This window comes from Lepidothrix coronata, unplaced genomic scaffold, assembly GCF_001604755.1.
Source record: "Lepidothrix coronata isolate B3197 unplaced genomic scaffold, Lepidothrix_coronata-1.0 Scaffold166, whole genome shotgun sequence".
Lineage (NCBI taxonomy): Eukaryota > Metazoa > Chordata > Aves > Passeriformes > Pipridae > Lepidothrix > Lepidothrix coronata.
In genome coordinates this window covers 1,100,022-1,125,651 of record NW_016690346.1, presented here as the reverse complement: position 1 = coordinate 1,125,651, position 25,630 = coordinate 1,100,022, and the positions used below count along the sequence as shown (strand labels likewise).

Genomic DNA, 25,630 nt, shown 5'->3' with positions numbered 1-25,630 from the left:
TCTGCGTGTTTGTGTTCATTCAAGACTACACAGCACAGAGAGAAGCAGTGGCTTCCCAGCAGCAGACAGCACAAGACAAGCAGGCTTCTCAGACATAGGCTAATGAACACTATTCTGCTACATTCGAAATTTTTTCAAAATATTAAAAGAGGACAACTTATTTTCACCACTTTTTTTTTCCTTCAGTATAGGAATTCTGTCTAAACCAGACTCTTCCTGCAAACAGGTGTACTTGTGGGGGTGGGACTGGCAAACCTATTTTTTTCAGAAGAAATACTTTTCCAGAAAATGTCTCAGCATCCCTAACCATATAGTACCACATTAAATGTGAGTAGTCTCCTAAAGAAATAGCAAATAGGGAGAGTGCTTTACTAGGAACTGTGCCTCAGAGTGCTCCATCCCTCCTTGTATAGAACAGGAAAACCAATCCACACCACCTTTGACACAGAGGATGCATTGCACTTCCTTCCTTTTTGTACTACCAGGGTACCGATTCCCTCAGGATATGATAAACAGACTCACATCCCTTTTTTGCAATGTACAAACAAAAGATGTCCAGATTTCTTTGGCATCAGTGGATGTGCCTAAAAACCAGTTGCAAACAAATGAGACGGTACTGAATCTCATATTGCACAGCTCACAGTAGTAAATTTCCACTTAATTTAACTTAGCACACCTGAGCACACTTGTGGTTTGTCTAGCTGTGCTTCTGTTAACATTAATATCATTTAGCTCATATGAGCCCATGATTTAGTTACTACATGCATTATAACGATACAGTATTAAAAATGCAATAGTAGGACCAAAGTTTAAACATTGACTCGTGATAAAGGAATATAGGGATTTCTAAAACAAAATCTATAGCAAATCTGTAATAGATTATTCCACATTTCACCAATTATCATTTTCCTATGAATAAACTCACAGGAATGATGAGCTTTCCCCTTGATAGAGTAGACTGAGGTAACAAGAAGTAACTTACTGTGAGAAAAACTGCCTTAAGGTGGTATCAGATAGTAAATGAGATTTCAGTTCTGAGTAAACTAACTCTGAATCTTCCAGAAAAAAAATCCCTACAAGCAGAAGATGGTTATGAAATTAGAATACATCTGGTTAGTTTTGGACATGCATATGAAAGATAAGGCAATCATCATAACCTCAGTTTTGCTTTGTCTTTAATAATTCCTAGGATTCCCTCAACGACAGATGAGTGAAGGAGAGGAAGAAAAAAAAATCATTGTGTGGTTGTAAAATTCAATTTTATAAACCGAATTTTAACTACGGCGTGCTTCAGGTCATCAGTAGTAACTTCTTTCCAGCAGTAAAAAATTGACTGATGAAGATAAACTGACTGATTTTTTACCATAGAATGGTTTGGTTGGAAGGGACATTTAAAGGCCATCTAGTCCAAGCCCCCTGCAACAAGCAGGGACATCTTCAACTATGTCACGTTGCTCAGAGCCCCACCAAACCTGACCTAGAAGACTTCCAGGGATGGGGCATCTACAACCTCTCTGGGCAATCCATGTCAGTGTTTCACCACCCTTATTGTAAAAAATTTCTTCCTTATATCTAGTCTGAATTTGCCCTCTTTTAGTTTAAAACCATTACCCCTTGTCCTATCACAGTAAGTTCTCCTTTGAAGTCTGTCCACCCTCTTTAGGTACTAAAAAGCTCCCTGGAGCCTCCGCTTCTTCGGGCTGAACTACCCTAATTTTCTCAGTCTTTCCTCACAGGAGAGGTGTGCCATCCCTTGGAACATTTTTGTGGCCCTCCTCTGGACCCGCTCCAACGGGTTCACGTCTTTTTTGTACTTTTTCTGCGGTTTTGATTTATTGTTGTCTAAACTGGAAACCAGAACCTCTAATAACAGCTAGGTAAGTGAACCTTGCTTAGATCAAAACACGTGGCTGTGCCAATTAGTGACTAAGTAAACAGCAGCATGAAAAATGGCAACCCTTAATTACAGCCTCACGTGTAGTGCCGGGCATTCTGTATTTTCTATTTATCCAAAACGAACAGTAAGTAGCTTGCCACACGTTTCTCATGTCTCCAAGGACTAATTAAAACTGGCCATCCCTGTTCCCAACCACCTGAGTACCGATTAAATCTCCCTGGGTAAACATTGCTTCCAGCCTTCATTCATTGATGCTTTCTTTGTGACCCTTTACTTCTTTTCTGTAGTAGGTCACTATTAAATTCTGCCTGCTAATTCAGCGGAACGGTGCTGAACTGCAGCTGTCCCATCTATTTCAGTAAAGCAGTAACTTACCTACACGACTGAGCTGTTGAAGTTAACATAATGAGTCCTGTTGACAATTTCTCCTGAGTTTCCAGTAGCTGCATCAGCATACCTTTGCCTTTAGCCACTGCTGCCGAGTGCATAATCAGTGTGCTGTGCAAGAATCATAGGCTCCAAAATGTTTCCTGAAGGGACATGTCTCCAATTCGACCTCCCAAACTATCCTGCTGACCCCTTTGAGAGAAGCTGGTCCTAGAGAAGTACCACACTAGTAAGAAACTACACGGGTACTAGCACCCATAGTAATTACTGCTAAGTACCATGACACTACTAGATGCAAAGACAAAAGAGAAGTGACAGTCATCTTGAGATTAAAAAAGAAATTTAAAAAAGAACAAGCCAGGTTGTTAGAACTGTCTAATTGTGTAACAGCAAAGAATTTGGATCCAAGGCATCTCAAATTATCCCTTCCAGTGCACATTGCTTTGCATGTATTTATAATGAATCGCTCAGGCTTTCATGACACTGAATTCCATTCACTCTTCCCCAAGCCCGAATTAAAAAGCCTACATGATTTGCTGTCTGTAAATGTGCTGATGACTGCTAGTCTCTCCCTTCTACCAGCCTGCTGGCAAAAGTTTACAGCAGCACCTCATCCAAAGGAGGAATCCCCTGTTACCATATGGCCATATCAAATGTCTTTCAGATGCCAAATAGCAATTCCTTATATCCTAAATTTAGTTGATTCGACAAATAGCATGATTAACTATTTCCTCCTAACTGATTTTAATGCTATTGCACAAAAAAAAAGGTCACCTAAAGTGCAACATATTTTAATAATCTCAGAAGAAGGTCAAAAAACTAAAAAAACCTACCAGTTTAAGTACCTTGTAGAAATATACGAGTAACACATGGCAGAGGAAAAACAAAAAGTTATTTTCATGTATATATATCCTTAATGTCCATGATAAAGATCAAGTCAGAATCTGCTAGCATCCTGAAAATAAGTGGTTTTCTTTGAGGGACACACAATCTGGACCATGATGGAAGTCTAATTCATTCCTTTGTACAACAGAAGACAAGGTATTACAGGTAGCATTGGAAGGCTTTTCTTTCTACTGAGTTAGGATGCAGGATTTTACACAAAATACGCAAGCTTCTCTTTTCAAGATAGTAACCAGTCCACTTAGTTTCCCTCACAGTGTGGTTAGCTCTGACATGCAAGTCTTCTGGGATGCTTTCCTTTGGACATTGGTGAGGTAAGATTAATTTCCACATTTAAAAACCTAGGGAGTTTGACCATTAGGTGTTCATATAAAGGAAGATCTTCACATCATAGCAAGAAATCCAACAACTGGGAGTAGACATTTTCTTGGAAGGAGCCAGCATGGAGCCATAATAATAAAACAACTGCTGCCCTGAAAGAAGACACCCTTTTATTTCAGCAGTGGAAACTTATGTTGAATTGTATCTAGACAGCCTAACCTTGAAAGCAGTAAAAATACCTTTTTTTTAGGAGAATAAATGGGTTGATGAAGGGTCTGCTTAGAAAGGAAGCTGCTTCCCCTTCCATGCAGAAATGGGATGGGTGATAGGAAAGGATGAAGCTCAAAAAGCTGAGTTAAGAAAGACTTCACTGTGAGACACTTCACTGAGGACGTCACATTGAAAAAAAGATGGAACAGGAAAACAAGAGTTTTATATATACAACACACTAATACCAACCCCAGAGTAGTTATTATGTGTCAGTCTTCACTGAATATCATCCCATATTGAGGTGATGTGGGTTTGTCATTTGATTTGTAACATATAACATTTATAAACCATTGTACCATTTACATATATTTAAATACAAACAATAACAAAATCATATAAAAAAAACCACAAGCTTTGCAATTGAATCACTTCAATACATGATCTTGGGCTCATGTAAAATGCTGTGAGGTTATTGTTCTTCTCAGCATCATTACAATAAAAGAGCCCACAGTTAATGTACCACAAATTAGCAATATCAAAAAGCTCTCCTGAACAAAAGATGTGCACATAACAAAAGACAGCAATATGACTGAGATAGTAGAATTTGCCAGTAGTAAGCAAGTTCAGACAAACTCCAATATCTGTCTACAGAGGAAACTAAGTTTTGAGATCCAGGTAATCTTCTTTGAGAAGAGTAATGATAAAATAAAGTTCCCTTGTTTTGAAGTACGCTGGAAAGGGTTTTCCAGATCTGAATTAGTGCCTTGAAGAGTGATGTACACTGATGGTATCCCAGTCAATCTCCCTGGGATGCTGATCCGCTTGCATGGTGGCAGAGGACCTCAGTTCATTTTATCTGAGGCTGTCGTGCTCTGGTATGAGGCACACAGCCAATCCATCATGAATCCATACACGCCATGAAAAAAGAGCATTTGACAGCTCCTCAGTCTCATTGCTCAATCACACTAAATACCTCTGGTTGACAGAAATACTCAGTCAATCAAGGGAGATGGCTGCTTTGAACCAAAATGTGGAGGGTTTTTTCTTCTACAGTTCTCTGCTGGGTCTAAAGAAAGAAATGTAAAACCTCCCAAAAAAGTTGATGGTGCTTGTACAGGGCTTCCCAACAGCCACTTAGTGCAGCAATTGCCAATATTTTCACATGTAAAAGATAATTGCCCTTCAAGACCTTTTAGGAAACAAGCTCAGTGCTCAACTTCAAAGCTCTAGTTTGTATGTAAGTATACTTAGACATTAAATGCCTTTTCTTGTATGCTGAAAACCTTCTTGTGTATATTTTCTGTAAATATCTCCATGATCAGTTTTTTTTACCTGGTCATATGAAACAGTATTTTAAATTGACCTGACCACACATTAGCAGTAAATGCTTACTCTACTCATACTACATAGAATATTCTCTAACTTACTATTTACTATTTATTTAACTATTTACAGAAATAAAAAATACAATAATTGTTTTATATTTTTCTTAAAAGTCAAATGTAATATAATGCTCCAAGACATTCAATTTTAGCCATTGAATGCTCTGAAACTCTAGGAAACCTGAATTTTGTGGCCACCTAAGCAATCGTAATTTGATTCAAGTGCACATTAAGCTTCAGCCTTGTTGACCATTTTTGGTTGATTGAGAGCTTCGTTATTATTTACATGTTGTATTATAATGACAGTCTTCATGAGCATTGACTGGATCTAGGTTTCACAGAGTCACAGAATGGGTCAGGTTGGAAGGAACCACAGTGGGTCATCTGGTCCAACCTTCCTGCTCAAGCAGAGTCATCCCAGAGCACATTGCCTGGGATTGAATCCAGACAGTTCTAGTGTATCTCCAGTGAGGGAGACTCCATAACCTCTCTGGGCACTCTGTCCCAGTGCTCAGTCACTCTCACTGTAAAGAATTTCTTCCTCATGTTCAGGTGGAACTTCCTGTGTATCAGTTTCTGTTCCATTGGTCGGCACCACTGAGCAGAGTGGCTCCATCCTCTTGACATCTACTTTTTAGATACTTATACACATTAATGAGGTCCCCTCTCAGTCACCTGTTTTGAGGTTGAACAGGCCCAGCTGCCTCAGTATTTCATTGTAAGAACAATTCTCCAGATCCTTGATGAGCTCTATTGGACCCACTCCAGGAGCTCCATATCTCTCTTGTACTGAGGAGCCCAGAACTGGACACAGCATTCCAGATGTGACCTCACCAGGGCTGAGTAGAGGGGCAGGATCACCTCCCTCAACCTGCTGGCAATGCTCTTTCTAATGTACCTCAGGATACCATTGGCCCTCTTGGCCACCAGGGCACACTGCTGGCTCATGGACAACTTGTTGTCCACCAGGACCCCCAGGTCCTTCTCTGCAGAGCTGCTTTACAGCAGGTCAGCCCTCAGCCTGTGCTGGTGCATGGGGTTACTCCTCCCCCAGTGCAGGATCCTGCATTTGCCCTTGTTGAACTTCAGACAGCTCCTCTCTGCCCATCTCCCCAACCTATCAAGGTCCCTCTGAAGGGCTGCACAACCTTCTGAGGTATCAGTCACTCCTCCCAGTTTTGTATCATCAGTAAACTTGCTGAGGAGGTACGTGCCTCTTCATCTAAATCATTGATGAACAAGTTAAAACAACACTAGGACCAGTATAGAATCCTGGAAGACACCACTAGTGACAGGCCTCTGACTAGACTCTGTACCAGTGATCATAACCCTCTGGGATCTGCCACTCAGCCAGTTCTCAATCCATCCCATTGTTGACTCATCCAACCCACACTTCTTGGGTTTGCCTATAGGGATTTAATGAGGAAAGAGTGTTGAAAGCCTTGCTGAAACCAAGGTAGACAATATCCACTGCTCTCCCTTCATCCATCTATGTTGCGGTTTCATTGCAGAAGGCAATCAGGTTGGTCAAACATGATTTACTTTTAGTGAACCCATGCTGACTACTTCTGATCACCTTCTTGTCTTCCATGTGGGTAGAGATGGCCTCCAGAATGATGTGCTCCATCACCTTTCAGGGACTGAGGTGAGGCTAACTGGCCAGTAGTTCCCTGGGTCTTCCTTCTTGCCCTTTTTGAAGAATGGAGTGATATTTGCTTTCTTCCAGTTCTTAAGGATCTCTCCTGATCTCCATGACCTCTCAAAGATGACCATGAGAGGCCTAGCTATGATGTCTGCCAGTTCTTTTCAGCACTCATGGATGCATCCCATTAGAGCCCAAGGACTTGCGGATGCTAAGTTTGTTTAGGTGTTCTCCAACCCAGTCCTCCTTGACCAAGGGAAGATCTTTCTCCTGACATTAATTTGCCCAGGTCTCCTGTTTCAGAGATCCCTGAGGGCTGGTCTTATCTGTGAAGACTGATGCAAAGAAGGCATTCAATCACAATCATCTCTCTCTCCCTCTCCTTCTCCCTCTCCCTCTCCCTTCTCTTCTAGATCCTTACTTGTAAACTGTCTGGCTTTCAGAAGTATTTAGCTCCCAACAACTGACTCAAACTGAGATCAGATCTTGCTCGCACTTACGTGCCTTCACCTGTAATGATCCTCCAAGGGGGATGTTTTTGATCATACTACTATGTTCTATAGACACTCTAAAAATAGGACCAAGATCGGGGATTCTCTTGATTATCAAGAGATTTTGCAAGAAAACAAAACACTAAGTTTGGGTGTGGGATACAGTCCAGTGGTACAGTTCTGAAAGTCTCTGTGATCATCTTTTCAGAAGACCTTGTCCATATTATATTTCAATGCTCAGAAAATGGCAACTGCACCAAAGTGAACACCAAAGATCTGATATTGTTCCTGGTTAGAATTCTTTTGTTTGAAAAGTACTGCAAAAAACAAATGGCCTGCTTATAACCCTGCAAAACATCCTCCATATAATAAAAATCATGCCCATTCAGTAACACCAGTTTTGCCTCTGCCTCAGTTAAGTTGAAGTTATTTAAGCTCCTTGGTTGGAGTGCTTAGACAAATATATAAATACATATTACGTATATTTAGAACAATATATATTCCATATCCTAAAAACAATATATAATTATTCTGTGTATATTTTAGGTTCAACTTCTGATTTATTTCAACCAGTATTTGCATCTAGAATAAAAGTAGAAATAGTATCTTTCTACTTCAGGAAACGAAAATGTTGTCTTTTCTAAAAGTTACATGGACATCCGATATATAGGAAATATTCTTCCAACATGAAGCACTAACTCTCCGCATGTATTTTAATCTCAACACACATTATTTACTGAAAATTTAAGATGAAATTTCTATTAATAGATAATATTCAGGACATAAAATGCCTATTAACTTTTGACAAAGCTAGAAAAAAATGCAAAAAGCTTATTTAACAGTTTCAAACCTGCAAAAATGAAAACTGGAAAAATCAAACTATTTTCTTTATGGGCTTCTTACGTATTCCAAATAATCAATTTATGCCTGTAACAGGAACAAGTAAATTTTTGGCAAACTAAGAAAATCATATGGACTCTTTCTAACTTAATTGTTGTCTCTCAAGGGGATAAACACATCTAGTGACAGACTGGATTTGTTCTTACAGTACTACTTAGATTTACTCTCCATGCATTTCAAACCCAGAGATCAAAAGACAGTGAGATGGAAAACAAAGCTCTTAATCTGTGCCCCAAAGCTGCAAATGTGTTAATATTCTCAACTTTCATGTTTGGAAGGTAATTACAGTAAGGAGCTCCTTACTGTAGATTTCAAGAAGGAACTTAACCTCTGATAACGGTGGACTTCAAAACAACAGGCAGTATTCCCTTAATTGCAGAAGAACATAGATATTTCCTGGGTTTAAAATTAAAGTCTTCATATCCACTGTGCTTACAAATACTCAAAAATTTCTTATTTTCAGAAAACAAAAAAACCCTTCTATTATTTGATTTTGTTACTTTTACAGAATGTAGAGATAAATAATACTCAAATTTTGTGCAATGCATGCTCCAACCAAATTTAACACAAAACTGTTCTTAATCAAACTTTTAGAATTTCAAATTTGTAATACAAACTTCATCCTTAATAAATTTACGTCTCCCAACATCCTTTCTCTAATAGTAAACCAGAAATTATTCTGTTTACATTTCAGAAACAAGTTGTGATGACAAATGGACAAAAATCTTTTTTTTTCCTTGCTGACAGTTCCAATAAATACATACATGCATTACTATTGCAGATCAATATCAAAATAATTTTGCTCTAGTTTTTTTACTGAGTAAAAAAAATAGTTTCCTCTTTGGTCATTTTTAACCGTATTAATAAAAGCTAAGACAATTTGAGAACACAGAATTGGATTAAGTGGCTTTAGATACCTTTCACAGAGGACTTCAAATAATAACATCTCATGTAATACAGCTTAATAATTAGGATACTAAATGAACCTAAAGAAAACCTGACTGGAAAACTTTCCTTGGCCAGATATGGAGCTTTCATACATCAAAATTCTTTTCAAGGGGTTCCCTTCTATATCATTTATCATTATGTTACAGTCTGTAAGGGCCACTAACACTGATGTATGGTTTTTAAGACACTGAAAACTTATCATGTGCTACATGATTTACTTCAATTTTTACTTTTTTATATTTATTTTTATTTCAGATTCAACTACCCTGTGAATTTGACCCAATCTCTGCATAGCCTATCTATGTTTAAAAATACATATATATGACTCAGGCTGCAAAAAAATAATTTACTAAGGTTTATAAACTACTACAAATATTTAAAATGTATCCTGAAGTCTAAACAGCATCATTTTTGTAATCCGTGTCACCGGGAAAACAAACTGACTACTAAATTGGTCAAGTATACTTGATCAAGCTTGGTTTCAGCAGCCAGTCTGAAGTGTTTGAATTCTTGTCTTGCTGATTTCCCGTATCTCTCAGTTTAAAAAAAAGTAGTTACAATTTACAGACCATGTTTAACTGTGCTCTCTTTGTTAGAACTATTTAAGAGGAGACTGTTTCTTCTCCTTCATACGCTCTGGTTTTTTATTTGCTTTGAGGGTCATTAATAGCTTCTTCAGATTTCCTTCTTCTCTCTTTTTTTTTTTTTGCATTTTTAAATATAACTTGAATATTTAAAAGCACAGAAACATGCATTTCAGCTCAATGAAAAGTTGTTTATCAAAAAAGTGTGATATCCCATGTCACCGGTAATCCTCTCATGGCTCTTCGCAGATCAAACAGATGACAATTCATCTAAACAGAAGTCAGTTCCCAAAAGATTACAGGTACCTGTGCTAGAAAGAAAGTAATGATTCCCTGAGAGCACCATAATAATCAATAAACCTTTGTCTTGAAAAACATCAGCAGTTTACTTCAGACACACCACAGGAATTAATATACACCGGGATATAATATACCCGGACAATAATATACACCGGGATAGCTCAAGTCCATCCACTAGTTACTTAAAAAGCATGAAAAAATAATTCTTAATTTCTTGCAATCTTTCTTAAATGTTCTAAAATATATGGATATCTGCATGTAAACATACTTAATTACGTAGCAAGGAAGAAAAAAGAATGGTACACCCAGATGTACATTCTTACCTGATGGCATCTGTGGACCACATGGCTGCTATGAATGATCAAGAAAGTAGCCCAGTTTTGTGCTGCAGCTCTTGGACTATTTAATTCGGCTTTGATGTAAATCTGCTTTTATTTTTAAGTCTTATTTTATGCAACCCGTAAATGTTTTAAGCTTACGACAGGAAACACAGCTAGAACGGAACAAATACTTGTTGGTCCTACTCTCCACATTCACACTGGTAAGCAAGTAACTTGACACGGAATTTGCTTTTGTACATAAAGCACATAAGAAATTACATAAATAAATATACCATGGACTTCAGAAAAGCAGTTTATGTGGTGTTTTAAGGATTAAGAACTAAATAGTGGATGTGTTGTACAAATATGGTTAAGAAAGGAAAGATTTACACCAGGTATATACATCCTGGTGGGCAGAAATTAGTTACAGTTTACACTGGGTTTTTATAAACCAAGGTGATTTTTTTGATGGAATGATGCAAGGATTTTGGATGTTATGAAAGAGGATGCCAGAAATGACAGGAGAAGAATCAGGGGAAAGTATGAAGCCAACAGAGGACAGCAGTTCAAATACTTGAGAATCACAGGATGGGTCAGGTTGGAAGGAACCACAGTGGGTTATCTGGTCCAACCTCTCTGCTCAAGCAGGGTCATCCTAGAGCACGTGGCACAGGATTGCATCCTGATAGTTCTTGAATATCTCCAGTGAGGGAGACTCCACAACCTCTAAGGGCAATCTATTCCAGTGCACAGTCACCCACACAGTAGAGTAGTTCTTCCTCATATTTCTCATATTTTCTCCACATATCTTCCCCTCATATCATAGTCCTCATATCTTGGGAGAAGGTCCCAAGATCAGTTTGGTCAGACAGAGAAGCAAAACCACCGACAGTTTTTCTCTCAGATTCTGAACTAGATTTCATTTCAGTCAGGTTTGCACTGCCTTTTCATCGCTGCTACAACATTTCTGTCGATAAAGTTTTTTCTCCCATAAGCATTGTGGAAATATTTAAGGCTAAAAGTGATTTCAGTAAACTAGTTTTATGAACTATTAATCCTGATATAGGACCTATGATCCCCTAAAGATCTGCTACGTTCAAAGGAAACATCTTAAGAATAGGAAACCTGCTAGATCAGCAGTTCTAAGATTAAAGACCAAAAGTGCTGTGAGAATTTTGATGCCAGACTCTGAACCTGATAAACTCTGCATTGTTGAGAATAATGAATGACTATTCCCAACCTCAGCTGCAGCCCCAGTTGTGTCCTTAGATCTCCCTTGGCACTTTAAAATGTGATTTTCTGCTTTATGCTAAATTTTCTTAAAGAGGGAGGAAGTGTTTAATATCTAGTTCATGCCTAAATCAGTTTGAATCCAGAAACTAAGGGGATCTGAAATAACCTAATTTGGGCACTTGAGAGCTGGATACTCACACTGGAGCTTTCACACTTCTTATCATCACTTTTTCAGAGCAGCACCCAGCACCAGATTTTTTAAAGCATCCTGGGGAGTTCCCTGCCTCCTCTCCAGAGCAGTGAGAGCACTTGCCTAGGTAATGGAAGACAAGCTCAATTCCTTCTTCAGCGCTCAAAAAGTCAAACCATGACTCTAAACACTAGGTTGCCATCTAGTCTGACTCTGACGGTGAGTGTTTGTATAAATAGAGAAGAAAAAAGGATTAGAAGGGGACAGGGAAGGAGGGGCATCTGCTTCATTCAGTTTGCTGGGGACAGAGGACGCAAAACCTTATTTCAGAGCTTATCAGACCACCCACAGTTTGGGCTCTACTCTAGGCTGACTGAAATATATAAGCAGATCCAAAAGCACATCCAGAATACTTTTCAGTCTTAACACACTTATTCACAAGTGAAAGGATAATGTATCATCATGTAATTCTTGGTATCCCTCCAGCACATAAATGCCTCAGTAAAAAGTGACCACTTCAGCAAGTGCAAGAAGAACCTCCCCAGAAAGACTCTGGCAGTCCTGCCCTAGCCAGGGCCATCCACTGTCTGAGGAAACTGGGAAGGTCAAACAGTGATTAACGGGAAAAGAAAAGAACAATGTAGTTCCTTGTCACATTGCTTTGTCATTCTTGCATGACCAGTAAGGTTTGATCATCCAGTAAGGAATAGAAATAATCTCATGTGATTTAGGCGACTGATCATGTAGCTCTGGTACCTAGAACAATCACCATGAGTGGTTTCCAAACAGCCAAGAGCCTAAAATACATCCACACATATTGGTTAATCCCTTATCCTGAATAATGCATAAAGATGTAGGAACTGAGATCTCTACGTGCAGAATTTGCCTCCATCAACCGGAAGAAAATATGTATAATGAGTAATGTTATCAGCTATACTGCAAATGGCAGCATCTTCCACACTGCTTACATTAAACTCTCAGGGAGTAAGGTAAAGCACATAACTTCTGCTTTAAGTTAGCATTTTCCCATTACAACAGAAAAAAGATCAAAACCTTGTCATTAATCACAACTTTGCTCTTATGCAGCACCATACCGTTACTCCAAAATAGGCTTTCAGTAAGTAATAAAGTACTAACAGGATAATGGCAGTGAAAGAGCAAATGAAATCTGTTCTTGCTCACATTTGTTCCACTTCTTTGCACTGATAGTAAAAATACATAAAATGGGATACGGAAGATATCCATATGCAGTGCATTAAAATGAAGAGGAAAAAAACACCCTAGTGGATACCACTTTCTCTCATGCATCATCAGCTGCTTTCTTCCAAGTCATACTAAGCTGCTAAGAAGCAATAAAAAGCTGCAATGAGAGAACTACAGAAAATTCGAAGCATGTAAACATATACTAGCGTAAAAAATAACAGTTCTCATCCATAGAGACATCCCTATTTTCCACCTTCTTTTATGTATTTTTCACATCCTATTGACTGAGAATTTTTATTTAGTCAGTGATTGGATGTTCACCCCAAAACATTTCTAACTTCAACAACCTGTAAGTCCAGCAATATACATACCTATTCCAGAGCCTAAACCCTGGCCTGCCAGTCTACAATCCACTCACATATCACACTTCCAAAAGTTTTCCAGTAGACCAATGTGAAGGATCTATATGCCCTATCATCACCTTGCATCCCCATATCCAAATCCAACTGCCTTATCAGGTTTTAGGGAAGTGATTGGCTCAAGAGAAGAGGCCAGTTCTACATTAGTACAACAGGATGAGACCAATTGTGGAGAGACTCCTCCAGGGAGGAATCTGTGCAGGATAACAAGGGACTCATGGTAGTTGTAGAACATCTCTATCCAATACGCTCAAATCTTCAAATATCCACCACTTCATGGTAAGGAAGTTAAAATTTAACCCCCCTAAAGAAGTATATCCCACCAATACTTGGCATGTGAAAACTACAGTGAGTCAATAAAGCATGTCATACAGAGAGTAACCATGTGGTTACGTATTATATACTACAAACGAACAAGAACAAAATGAACACAAAACTCTGCACATGCTAGGTAATACCTACATAACAGCAAGTAATGGTATGAATCAGAAAGTAAATAAATACATACACATATATGTGTATGTATTTGCATGTGTATATTTGGTAGAAAGTAATAAAAACTAAAGAGAAAAAAGCGTATTTATCTTATTCATGACTACAATCAACTTTGGTTAGAAATATGACTAAAATTGCTATTACTCATGAAAAATGTGCATATGAAGTAATTCATATTACATCATGACATTTTCATTAGGATGCAGTACTTCTGCTCAAAGAGAAATACAGTACAATATTAAAATGGTAGCCAACTACTGACTCTGCTGTCTTGAGTTCAAACAATTAAAAGCATGAAAAAATAGCTTTTTATTTTCAATGTTTTAAATATTTTTGAAGAAAACTTACAGCAAAAGTAAGAACATGATTTCCTTCTTAGGACTACCTGGGACCATATGCATAATCTTCAGTTACCAAGAAACAGCCTTAAACTAGTTGACTACAACAGCGGAACAGGGATGTAATAATATGCAAAATGGTAAGTGCATATTAATGCAATTAATACAGAAAGATACAACTTATCAGATAAGGACTAGTCATCTAAATTCTTTAGCAAGTGAGCAAAATTTGGCTGTGGCTAGAACTTTAAGTACACAGATGTGGCACTGCTTCCTTTACACAGTTGTAGATCAGATGTAACACTAGTGAAAACTGAATTCAGACACTGAAAAACATTACAGGACATGATTACAGCCTCCAGATCCTCTCATGTGTTTCACTATTTATCCATTACAGTGAATCTATTCCTATTAGATCTAATTATTATATTTCTGAATCCTTCTAGCTTTACTACTTTGAAGCTGATTATCAAAGTAAAATATGCAACACCAGCTTTCTCCGTTCAACTGCCCAAGTAACTTGTCTGCTTGTCTTCAAGATGGTACTAAACAAATGATATCCAAATTAATAGAGCAGTCCTGAACAAACCTGCTTTACGGAAAAATAAAAGCAAAAAGTCATTACTGGAAATATCTGGAGTTTTATACCTATCCCAAATGTTCCCCGGAAAATAGTTTCATAAAAACAGTACTGAAAAACAGTTTGAAAAATAGTTTGCATGTCCTTAACTAAACCAGAAGAAAGCAATGTATAAACCAACAGGTTTTGGAGGCTGCTTTAGTACCAACTAGTCACAAAGAAGTCGGGTCTGTAGTGCAAACCTTTTATCTCTACTCTGTCCTTATGTTTGACCAAGTCACACACAGTTCATTTGAATTTTTTCTCACTAAAGAGAATATATGGTGCATTTGTACTCCTTAGCCTTCCACAATTTCCACAAATGACAATTCATGCTCAGAATCGACTCCACGTAGAGTGAGAAAACCCAATTTGCCTGGGGGTTTCAGAGAAGTTTCAGCTTCTTAAATGTACTCAGCAAACTATTTCCAGCCTTTATTTTGACCTTATTCATAGATCCCAGTTTATAATCTTCTAATACTGCATTTCTCTCACACCTGACCACCCTGGAAACTTCACTAAAATACAGTGTATAGCTAAGATAAACTCTATTGTAACTCTTCTATTGTTAATTAAGTTCATCATGATTCCCAGTGTGAACACTTTCAACACTTTTGCTCTGTTAGAACTATGTTAGCAGTTTACAGATGGTGTGGTGGTTCAGAAGGCATTAGAAAATGGTTTTCAAAATAATTAAGAATATTTTTTTGTTTAATTATATATGCATGAACCTCTACAGATAAGTACACAAACAGGCAAAACTAGGGAAAGTATGTTTTTTTTTTCAAAGGCTATTCAGTGTGATTTCGAAACATGAGAATTGTGGAAACACTCTATATCTTCCATCCTTTTCAGAACTGAGATACAGTCACTTGATTAAAAAAAAGAAAAAAAAAAGTGGGGAAACACTGGACTACATGTCAAGGCGATGGAAAAAAAGGCTAAGAAAGGTTTGGTCAGGATGGATTTTAAGGGGAAAAAGGAGAAGCCATTGTCACCACATATCTCAAGCCAGCACCTTACTAGTAAGTATGGGCATTTCTACCATGACGAAATAATTGCCAGGTCTGACCCCAGAAGGAACAAAACTTCAGATAAATCATTTCCATCTCTGTCAGCACAAACACCACCTGCAGCCAACTGATCCCTGAAAATATTTTCATGGGTTTCTGCCACATTTAAACCATACCTTCTGAACATCTATTGAGCAAAAGTTAGCACAAATTTTCTATTTAATGTAAGTCAGTGGAAAGAAAAGTCAAGTCAAAGGTTTATGGAAGGAAGAAAAGCTATCTGTTGTAGCATGTAGCTGTCATGAGTTATTTTATAGGATATATGAAACCTAGCAAATCACATTCACATCAAAAAGAAACTACATCCAACACTGACTGAAATACATCCCCTCGCTGTTTCTGCAACCTCAGAGTCTGACCTTCACATTCCATTTAACAGGAGACAGAAAGACTGAGCGCCATATATACCAGGGAATAATCTAAGGACCCTCTTAAAAATAAATATTTGCAAGTCCTAAAGAAAACATTAAAAAATAAGAGGTGTATGAAAAATTGTTTATGAACTCAAACACACAACAATTGTCTTTTTTCATACACTTATAAATTAATCCCTTTGCAGAAAGAAAAGGAAGACTATGTGAGCATATATCACACAACATAGAATTCCAACAATTACTTATTTTTTATTTCCATCTATAAATTTGAAAATGCAGTTGCCAGCTATTTTGGAGCCTACTGTAATTTTCCTGCAGACGCTGGTCTCCAGACAATTTATGATAAGATTGATACATTAAATATAAAGTGGTTTCACTCTGTAGACCTTACATCACATTCAGAGTTTTCTTATTAATCCCTTTCAGTTAAAATATAGTTTTACGCTTAAAAAAAGAAAACCCCCAATAAAATTGGTAAGGCACAATTATTCACAGGTTGAAGCCCAGGCTTAGATACACTCTTGCACTTAACGTCAGCTACATGAATCTCTTGAATTTTGTGTGTGCCAATCTCCACAAAATAATAATAGAAAAAATGTTTTTCAGTACAGGTATCTTTTCCCAATATATCTATTTCAAATGCTGAACCTACCCAGAATTAATATCAGCCAATCCAGTGACAGCTGAAATTCACATGTGGACTTGGCTTTCACTATTCTCAAAGATGCTGCTCACAGGCTTGTCCTTAAGTATGTGCTGATTGTTCAGGAATTATTGGAGAGAGTTGGAGTAACACAGTCTAAATGCTGCACATGAATAATAAACTGATCAAAAAATCTTACACAGTGGAAAACTTTTTATCTAAAAATATTGATTCAACAGTAATAAAACTATTGCATGAAAATCCATTAACTGCTATAATCATATAAAAATAAATCAGGTTGGCTTTCTACAAGCTCAGATTCTCAAATTCCCCATCCCATTGCTTTTCTGGATTGACTGAACAATTCCTCCAAGATCAATGCCTTCCCAAGAGTCAACCCCACATTGAGGTAGGCAGTAGAAACCAACCAAAATCTGTGTTTACACCACAAGACACAAGTACACGCATATACACAGTAACTTATTTTGCTTTAGTGACATTCTTCTAAAATACTTCTATTTTCCTGTTCCACATGTGTATGTGCTTATATTTTCACAGGGATGGCTCAGGCTTCTCTGTAATAATTGTTATATCACAGACAGACTTTTGAATAAATTAAAATTTTCACATTAGGTGAAAATTTGACCTTTCAGTTTAAAATAGACTGCATAAAATTCAAACAAAATGAATTTGACAGTGCTGTTTAATGCTTCTTGGAAGTTTTTGTGCAGCTTTGTCTTCTTTCTTCCAGATGCTCTTTTTAGAGTTTTATAGTTTGCATTAAAAAGAAGATTAAAAAGAAAAATATTGAGAGATCTGTCATCAGTAGTTACCAAAAATCTTGTTCCTTTTCTAGCTGTTAAAACATTTGGTTGAACAATGAACTATCAATCATTAGTACTGAGCTCTCCCACATGGAATACATTTTATTGACAGTTAGAAATAGGTAACAAATAAAGTGGTTTCTTCTTAAACTAATGAATTAATGGTGACACTCCACAAGTTAATGTAAAAAGTTTGATCTTTACAGCTTACCTTTGCTGATACAGAACCCACCATTATTTTGCATACCTTATATGTTTATATAGTTCATAGACTCTAATCTATAGAAGGTAGAAAACATGAATTTTAGATGGATGTGCCTCAGCATTCCAGCCCTGTGGTGCCAGATGTTGTCTAAACTAAGAGATTAAGGTTTAAGTAGTAAATTGTCAGTTATCTGAAACTGGGCTCTTTAAACTCCTCTGACTGAACAGAATGATCTAAATTTCTGGGATAATAAAAAAGAGCACATGTATTCACTTATTACTTTGACCACATCACTCCATGATTGTTTCTTCACCAGCCAGGAAAGCAACAGAATCACGTATGAACTTTTGATCTCAAAGAACCCACAGTTCCAAGTATATTTGACCTGGTGCTTGTGATAGTCCTTGGAACAGCATCACTGTTTGTTTTGTAGGCCCACAGGGAGTGGATGATGAGTGACATGCTGAACCTTATAGTCATTAACAAGATGCTGGTCTTTTCCACTTTGTTTGTAAAAAACAGAACACATGCCAAAAACAAAGATATAATTATGATAATTAAAAAGAAACCCTTCATAGGTCCACGTCTTTCCTGTGTCCAGAGCTGGACATAGTACTCTAGATGGGGTCTCAGCAGAGCACTAGGGATATGGTTTAGGGGTGATTATGGTGATGCTGGGTTGATGGTTGCACTAGGTGAACACGAAGGCCTCTTCCAACCCTCATGATTCTGTGATAGCAGAGGTGCAGAATCACATCTCTCAACCTGTTGGTCATGCTCCTTTTGATGCAGCCCAGCATATGGCTGACTTCCTGGGCTGCAAGTACAGATCACCAGCTCATGTCAGGAGCATAATCTGAAGTTTTCCTTGCTATCTTAGCAAGCATATTCTCACTACACTTTCTCAGATAGATCGTGTCTCAGGATCATTTAGTGGAATGGTTCCTCAAAGAAGTGAAAGACAAAGCCATTTCTGTCGCAACAGCAGAATTTTGATCAATGGTCACTAACAGTTGGATTGTTCAATCTGAAGGAAACTGTGGAAATAGATATACATAATAACCAAAACCATCAATGGTTATTATCAAGGAGAAAGTTGTACATCGTACTGAGTTGACCTTGGCTGGATATCAGGCCCACCAAAGCTGCTCCACCACTCCACTCCTCAGCTGGGCAAGCACAAAAAATACAATCAAAGACTCATGGGTTGAGATAAGGGCAGGAAGAGATCACTCACCGTCATGGGCAATAACGCACTTGACTTGAGTAAATTAATGGAATTTACCAGCAGTCAAATCAGAGTAATGAAAAGTAAAACACACCTTCCCCTACACCCCTCCCTTCTTCCTGGGCTGAATTTTATTTCTGATTCTCTACCTCCTTCCAATAGCTGCACAAGGGACAGGGAATGGGAGCTGTGGTCAGTTCATCAGACATTGTCACTGCCACTGCTTACTCCTCAGGGGCAGGACTTCTTTCCTTGGTCCAGCGTGGGAGTCAGTCTCTCCAGGAGAATACTGCAAAGAATGCTGTGGGAAATGGTATCTAAAGCTTTCTTAAAGTCCAGGTAAAAAACATCCACAGACATTCACTGCATAGGTCATCTTGTCATAGAAGGAGATTAGGTTGGTCAGCAGGACCCGCCTTTCATAAACTCCTGTTGACTGAAATGATTCAACATGAAATGTGATTCAATACGATTCAATATGAAAAATATCCACTCATTAAATGGTGTTGGGCAGTCTAAAGCATGGTCACCTGCCGCGGTCCGAAGAGGGGATGGGACACGAGGAAGGGTGCAAGTAGAATCTCCTATTCACGCGTGCACACCGTCTTTTGTCAGCTCGGGAGGGGAAAGGGCCAGAACATAGGGCGGAGCATGAGACAGACTAGCAGGGGGACAAACCAGGATAGGGACACAGGCAAAAGGGGGAGGAGTGGGGGAAGCAGGGAGCAGGCAAACTCATGGCAAGCCTGGGCTTGTCCAGGCTGTGCACTGTGTAGTGTGAATACAATAAAAACCACACAATAACAGTGAAGTCCATATGATAACTGTAAGGTCCATATAATAAAGTCCTGCCAATTGCTGTATGCTTTTCTCCACGCCTGGAACTGTTCCCATCCTGAATCTTGCTCCTTCACAGTCACCCTTGTACACTCTGCAAATATTGGCAGAACAACATGTATATGGAAGAAAACCACTATAAAATCTAAGACTGAGAAAATACATTTCTGAGTCACCGGCAGATATTCAGGAGAAATTGGCCTTTTATCAAGTTTGTGAGAAACTGTGAGCTCTCTAGGCTAAAGACAAAGAAGCAAAGAAGCTGATCCCAGCAGACTTACTTGTTTTATTTAGAATCTGAGCAAGAAGGAGTACCCCAGGAATCAATATGTCTATCAGAGCTCAGATGATACTTGAAGAGTAAGGCTGGAATGATACAGCAACAGAAACAAGACCCTCACATGTAAAAGAAGACCTGTACTCTTTTCTCTTGTCATTGCCTTCCTTCCCATCCTTTCAGCTGTTTTTTTTATGTCATTGTTAGAACCCTTGATAATTACTTTTTAAAGCAACAAAATACATGCACAGACCAAGCATTTTTGGCCTAATTCATAATTAACAAAATGTCTTTCTGATAATCCAAATGGTGTGCACAATTTTCTGCTTGCCACTAATGAGATTCTCACTCCTCAAAACATACCATTTAATTCACTATTTTTAAAGGAAAAAGAGCTGCTTCATAACTGGAATAGGAGTAGCACAGACAGTTTTCCCATTCATATGTTAGAACTGATAGTAGTTGAATATGTTTCTCACTTTTGCATAGGCAGGTACTATCCAGTTTACATCACAAAATTGTGCCATAATGGCCCTGTACTTCTATTAGCTCAAATGAAAACTTCAACAGCACAGCTATCTGCTCTAGGATGGCAAAGCCACTGATGGGGACATGGCTGCATCAGTAGATAACTGCCTCAGCTAAGTTTGTACATTTAAAGTGGTGGTATAACAGCCTGCAGGAAGAGAGAAAATCCTGTTGACATATCTCCCATCTACACCAAAAGGCCCCTGTAATGAAGTTATGCCAGTAGTGCTAAGACTGCAGACTGCAAATTAGGCAAAACCTAAGCAATATGCATTACTACAGAGTTTCTGTTACTAGATCTTTCGATCCAACATAATGTTGTAAGTCCTTTGTGGGTTTTAATTCAGCTTGTGCACATTTTCTTTTAGCCATTTCTGAAATCAGGGTCAAAAGCAGCCACAAGAGATCATCTGCCTCAAGACAGAATCAACTGTACAAACAATATGTTCCTGATCAAACATCCCTGTAACAGAACACCTAATCCCTGGAAATTTGTTTTCATAGAAAAGTAAAGATGGAACAGTGTTTAACCCATATAGTATGTATATATTTCATGCAAAAATAATTCCTCAGTGAGACAGAATAGGGGTAAATATGCACCATTCAAACCAGAATCATAACCCATTTCACACAAAGTTCAGTGAGAATATTTCTCTTATTTTTCAAAGGGAGGACAATCAAGCCAAGGTTTTCTTCACCTGCACAAATGGAAAAATGCACCTGTATCTGAAAACATCATTAAAACAAGGGTTTAAATCTCTTGTTGATACAGGCTGCCCAGGGAAATTGTGGAGTCTACCTCTATGAAGACATTCAAAACCCACCTGGACACGTTCCTGACCCTGCCTTGGCAAGAAGGTTGGACAAGATGATCTCCAGAGGCACCTTCCAACTCTAACAATTCTATGATTCTGTGATATTCCCACTGCACCAGTTCTTACCACTCCTTGAAATAAAAACTAAACTTATATATATTCCAAGAATCTTGTCTTACATTTTCAGAAAAGTGACCATTTATTATGTTTTCTTACCTTCTACCAATATTCCAGCATGATGCTGTGGAATGTGCTGGTTCCAGCCCTGAGTTACAGGTTTGGCTCACAGCTCTTCCTTTCTTCTGAAAGGTGAAGAATACATAGGTAATCTCTCCTGACACCTCTGGAAAGGTCTTTAGACAACAATTCCAGACGAAATAAAGTTTATTCCCTGTCAAGTAAAAGTGCTAGATGTGAAGAATTCTGTTAATGCAATGTTATGATTGAGTTTTTCAATAAACCACAGTCAGGGAAGCCTAAATTTTGCCTCTTGCGGCAAATCTAAAAAAAGTGCATTTAAGCATCTGAAAAAGAAGAAAAAAACTAAAGGAAAACACAAAAAGCATTGCAGACAGCTGTGCGCAGGGCTGACTACAAAATCTGAAATCAGTGAGAACTATTCCATTGGTTTCAATTGGTTTTAGGTAACATATTTATTTTTGAAATTTTTTTCTTCAATATTAATGAAGGCAATATTATTTTCTGAACATATCTGTGTTTATGCTGGCCATATCTTCAACTTCCTTACCATCATTCCTCTATGCTTCTTCAAAGGAGACCTAAAAGCATGTTCCAGAAAGGCCAGAAGTTACAGGACTATCCTGACTCTTCCTTGTAAAAACAGCCTAAAACCTGTGAGGATCTTTACATTTTCCAAAATAGGACAAGGATGAAGGAGGCAGAGCATATAGAGACACAAACCTCCTAATGCAGACAATGGTACGAGAAACTACCGGTGACACCATTATAATCTCAAATCCTATTAAGCACTTTATTAAAATGTGGGCATAAGAAACATTTAAAAATATACATTTATTATCAGAGGAATTTTTTCAAATATGTGAAGGACACTTACCATCAAGTACTCAGCTGTTATCTTTTAAAACTGATATTCAGGAAGTATAAATGACCATAACTCCACTTATGTTAATGGATTTACAGAGGCTAGAGAGCCAGAGAAAGTGAGTTTTGAATAATCTAATAGTAAAAGCAAGGAATAATGATCTCAGATGTACCATCACCACACACCATGTTGCTCACAAACAGACCAGCATGACATGGCCAAACTTTCCCAAGGAAAAATCTATATCTGCACTATGAAAAAGCATGAACACTTCAATATCAAGGCCCTCTATTCTGAAAATTTGAAAGCATCAGACAAGACAGGCTTATAAAAGACAAATGGTGATCTTGTGCTTAAGATGGGAGCCTGATGTTTTTCCCTGGCTTTGTCCCAACTTCCCTATGGCCTCAAGCAAGGTCTACTAGCAGTAATGGCAGTAAAAGGCTACAAACCCACTTTTGAGCATAGCTGTGGGAAGTACTTCAAAGTTCCCTAAAGGAGGATGGAAAAAATAGATCAACTGAGCAAGAAAGGTTACTGGTAAAATTCAGTGTCTGTGTTAGGCTTATTACTGGTAAGATAAGAATGAATCTGGAAACTGAGAGCAAAAATGGTGCACTTAAAATTAGGCCTACATCAGCTAAATAATAAGGCCAGTTTATTCCACCTGTGTACAGTTTAGGAAACAAAACTCCAGAAATCAAAATTGCAAGAGATTTGCAGGGGAACTCTAAAAAGTATGATATAATTTCTGACTTGGTTCCGAGAATCTTCCCCTCTGCTGACCTTCAGCCATGGGAGGATGTAGTGCATTGGCTTTTGGATTTTTTAGGCCTTCCCTAGCAACGGGGTCAGAAATCTAAGGAAGTATTCCATATCATCCTTTAACGTAATGCAACATATAAATAAGGCGGAGATAAGAGAGCTCGCTCTCTTCCGGTGGCTGAAGGTGACAGGTCTCTCTGCAGACGGTCTTTGCTTGTATAGGCCAGGGCCTGCCTGCTCCGACCTGCCGTTATCTCCGGTTCCCTTCAGGAGGCGTGGGGAGTTGGTTGGTGCTTCACGCGGTTCTGCTGTCTCGTTCAGGGAAGTATTTAATTTGTTTTTCTGTGGTTCATTTTTTTTTCCTCTCTTGAGAGAATGGGAGGGGGGAGGAGACAGCTTGGACTCGGCGAGAGAGCCAGGCCAAACTTACACAGGGGACAAAGGTAAAACCATCCCAGGCTAACCTGGCCATTAGCAGCAGGATGTCAGTGTGGCACTCCTGACATTCGGCTGGTGCACTTCTCTGTCATGATACTCCTTTTCATGCTTACCTTTCACCTAATACCCAAACCATGTTACAACAGCATTATGGATTAAGGTGGTCTATTCCATTCCGCTGTCCAAGAAATACCAACCCAAGACAGAAAGCTGACTGGGATGAACAAATCAGGTTTTGATCAAAGCAATAAGCTGGAATCCAACAAAGCAGTAACTGGTAGACCCAGTCTGCTCTCCCAGTGCCTTTCTTCATAATAACCTGAGCATTTCAAAGAATGTGCACCCTCACACCTTGATAACTTTCCTGTTTTTATACTAGTTGGCCTGCATATATTTTCCAGAGTTAGTCTGACTGCTTTGCCTATGTTCCAGCTCATCCAGATACAGGCCAGCTTCTTCCAGAAGCCTTGTGGATGCATTAGCACTGTACTGTGTCTGAGCTATGGTATTCTCCACAGGCTCGTTAACCAAGGCATCACACCATGCTAACTAACTTCACAGTTCCCAGATGCACACTGCCTTGCCTCAGGCCATCTCAAAGCAGAATGAACATGTGACTGTCTCCATCAACCTGTGTAACCAAACACAATTTTAATTCTGTAACTTTGAAGTTCTTTGAATTCTTTATGCACACCATATAATAATAACTGGTTATAATTATAGGCAAGAGTCTCACATTGCCATGCAGCCAGCATTTCTAATGCAAAACTGTTACTCTATATGGATATGCACTCAAATAAGGAAAAGGAAACTATTTTATAAAAACAGTGTATGAAACCTAAAGATATCATTATATAATAAAATAGCCTCAAAATCTGATGTAGTTTCTTGCTTATCCAGAAATCAGCATATATTAACTTCTGATATTTGAAAAGCTTTTGTTCCCAACTAATAAAATGAGAGCAGAACAGACCTTGAAACCATCTTAAAGTAATGGAAGATTTAACAAGAAAATAAGATACTTCTAGTCTAGAAAAAATGTAAGCGTATTAATAATAGATGATCCAGCACTACTCAGCATGATGTAGGGGTCTGTGAAATGTTACAAAGCTGTCTCATGCTAGTGAAATGCCGGCTGGTAACACTGATAGAGTCAGTATGTGGGAAAGAAATCTTCCCTTGAGGACATCCAATGGGTGTATTCTCAACCACAACACTTTTCAGATTAGAAGAGGGTACTCATTTTTGCAGGCTTACTAATGGTACATTACAGTGACTTCATCTAATGGCACCCCCTAAGAGTGCTTCCACTTACCAGCCCAGTCAGTAACACAGCTGCATCAGTTACAGCTTGATCCCTCTGGGTAGTGATGCCATTGAGTGAGGACATCAGTATCTGTAACTCCTGATGTTCTCTGTGGGAGATGAGGTTACTCATTCCAACACAGGAGGTGCTCAACACTTAGCACAGTCAGACTGGTATGCCTCTGAGAGTTTATGTTCTTTAAAGTCACAGATACTACCCCTTAAAAGCAGCATGATTTATTGCCTTAGTTCTAGAGGAAGATAATTGAATGTGAACTGGCTGCCTTGGAAATTCCTCTTCTGCCTAGATAGCTGGGATTCTCTGTCAGATGTGCTTTTGTCATTCAGAGAAAATGCAACAATTAAAGTTTGCCACCCAAGAGATTAGGATTTCTTCTTATTATTTCAGTGTCACGTCTCAAGGATGAAGGACCACTGCCTCCCTAAGATCTTGCTTTATGGTGAACTTGCCA

General features: G+C 38.5%; 1 protein-coding gene and 1 long non-coding RNA gene across 5 annotated transcripts in view; both read right to left on the bottom strand.

Moving 5' to 3' along the window:
- LOC108504527 overlaps positions 1-25,294 on the bottom strand; it is a 45,852-nt gene extending 20,558 nt beyond the window's left edge. Inside the window, exons 1-3 of one of the 2 annotated variants that reach the window (XR_001877153.1) lie at positions 23,436-25,294; positions 22,662-22,750; positions 21,803-21,888 (exon numbers count right to left, since the gene is read on the bottom strand). This is a non-coding gene — a long non-coding RNA (uncharacterized LOC108504527). Of the gene's footprint in view, positions 1-21,802; positions 21,889-22,294; positions 22,366-22,661; positions 22,751-23,435 lie in introns of those variants that run through there. The other variant, XR_001877154.1, reaches the window with a different exon arrangement.
- The window catches only part of NKAIN3 (Na+/K+ transporting ATPase interacting 3), a 358,213-nt gene that overhangs the window by 319,539 nt on the left and 13,044 nt on the right, over positions 1-25,630 (bottom strand). The window lies entirely within an intron of this gene.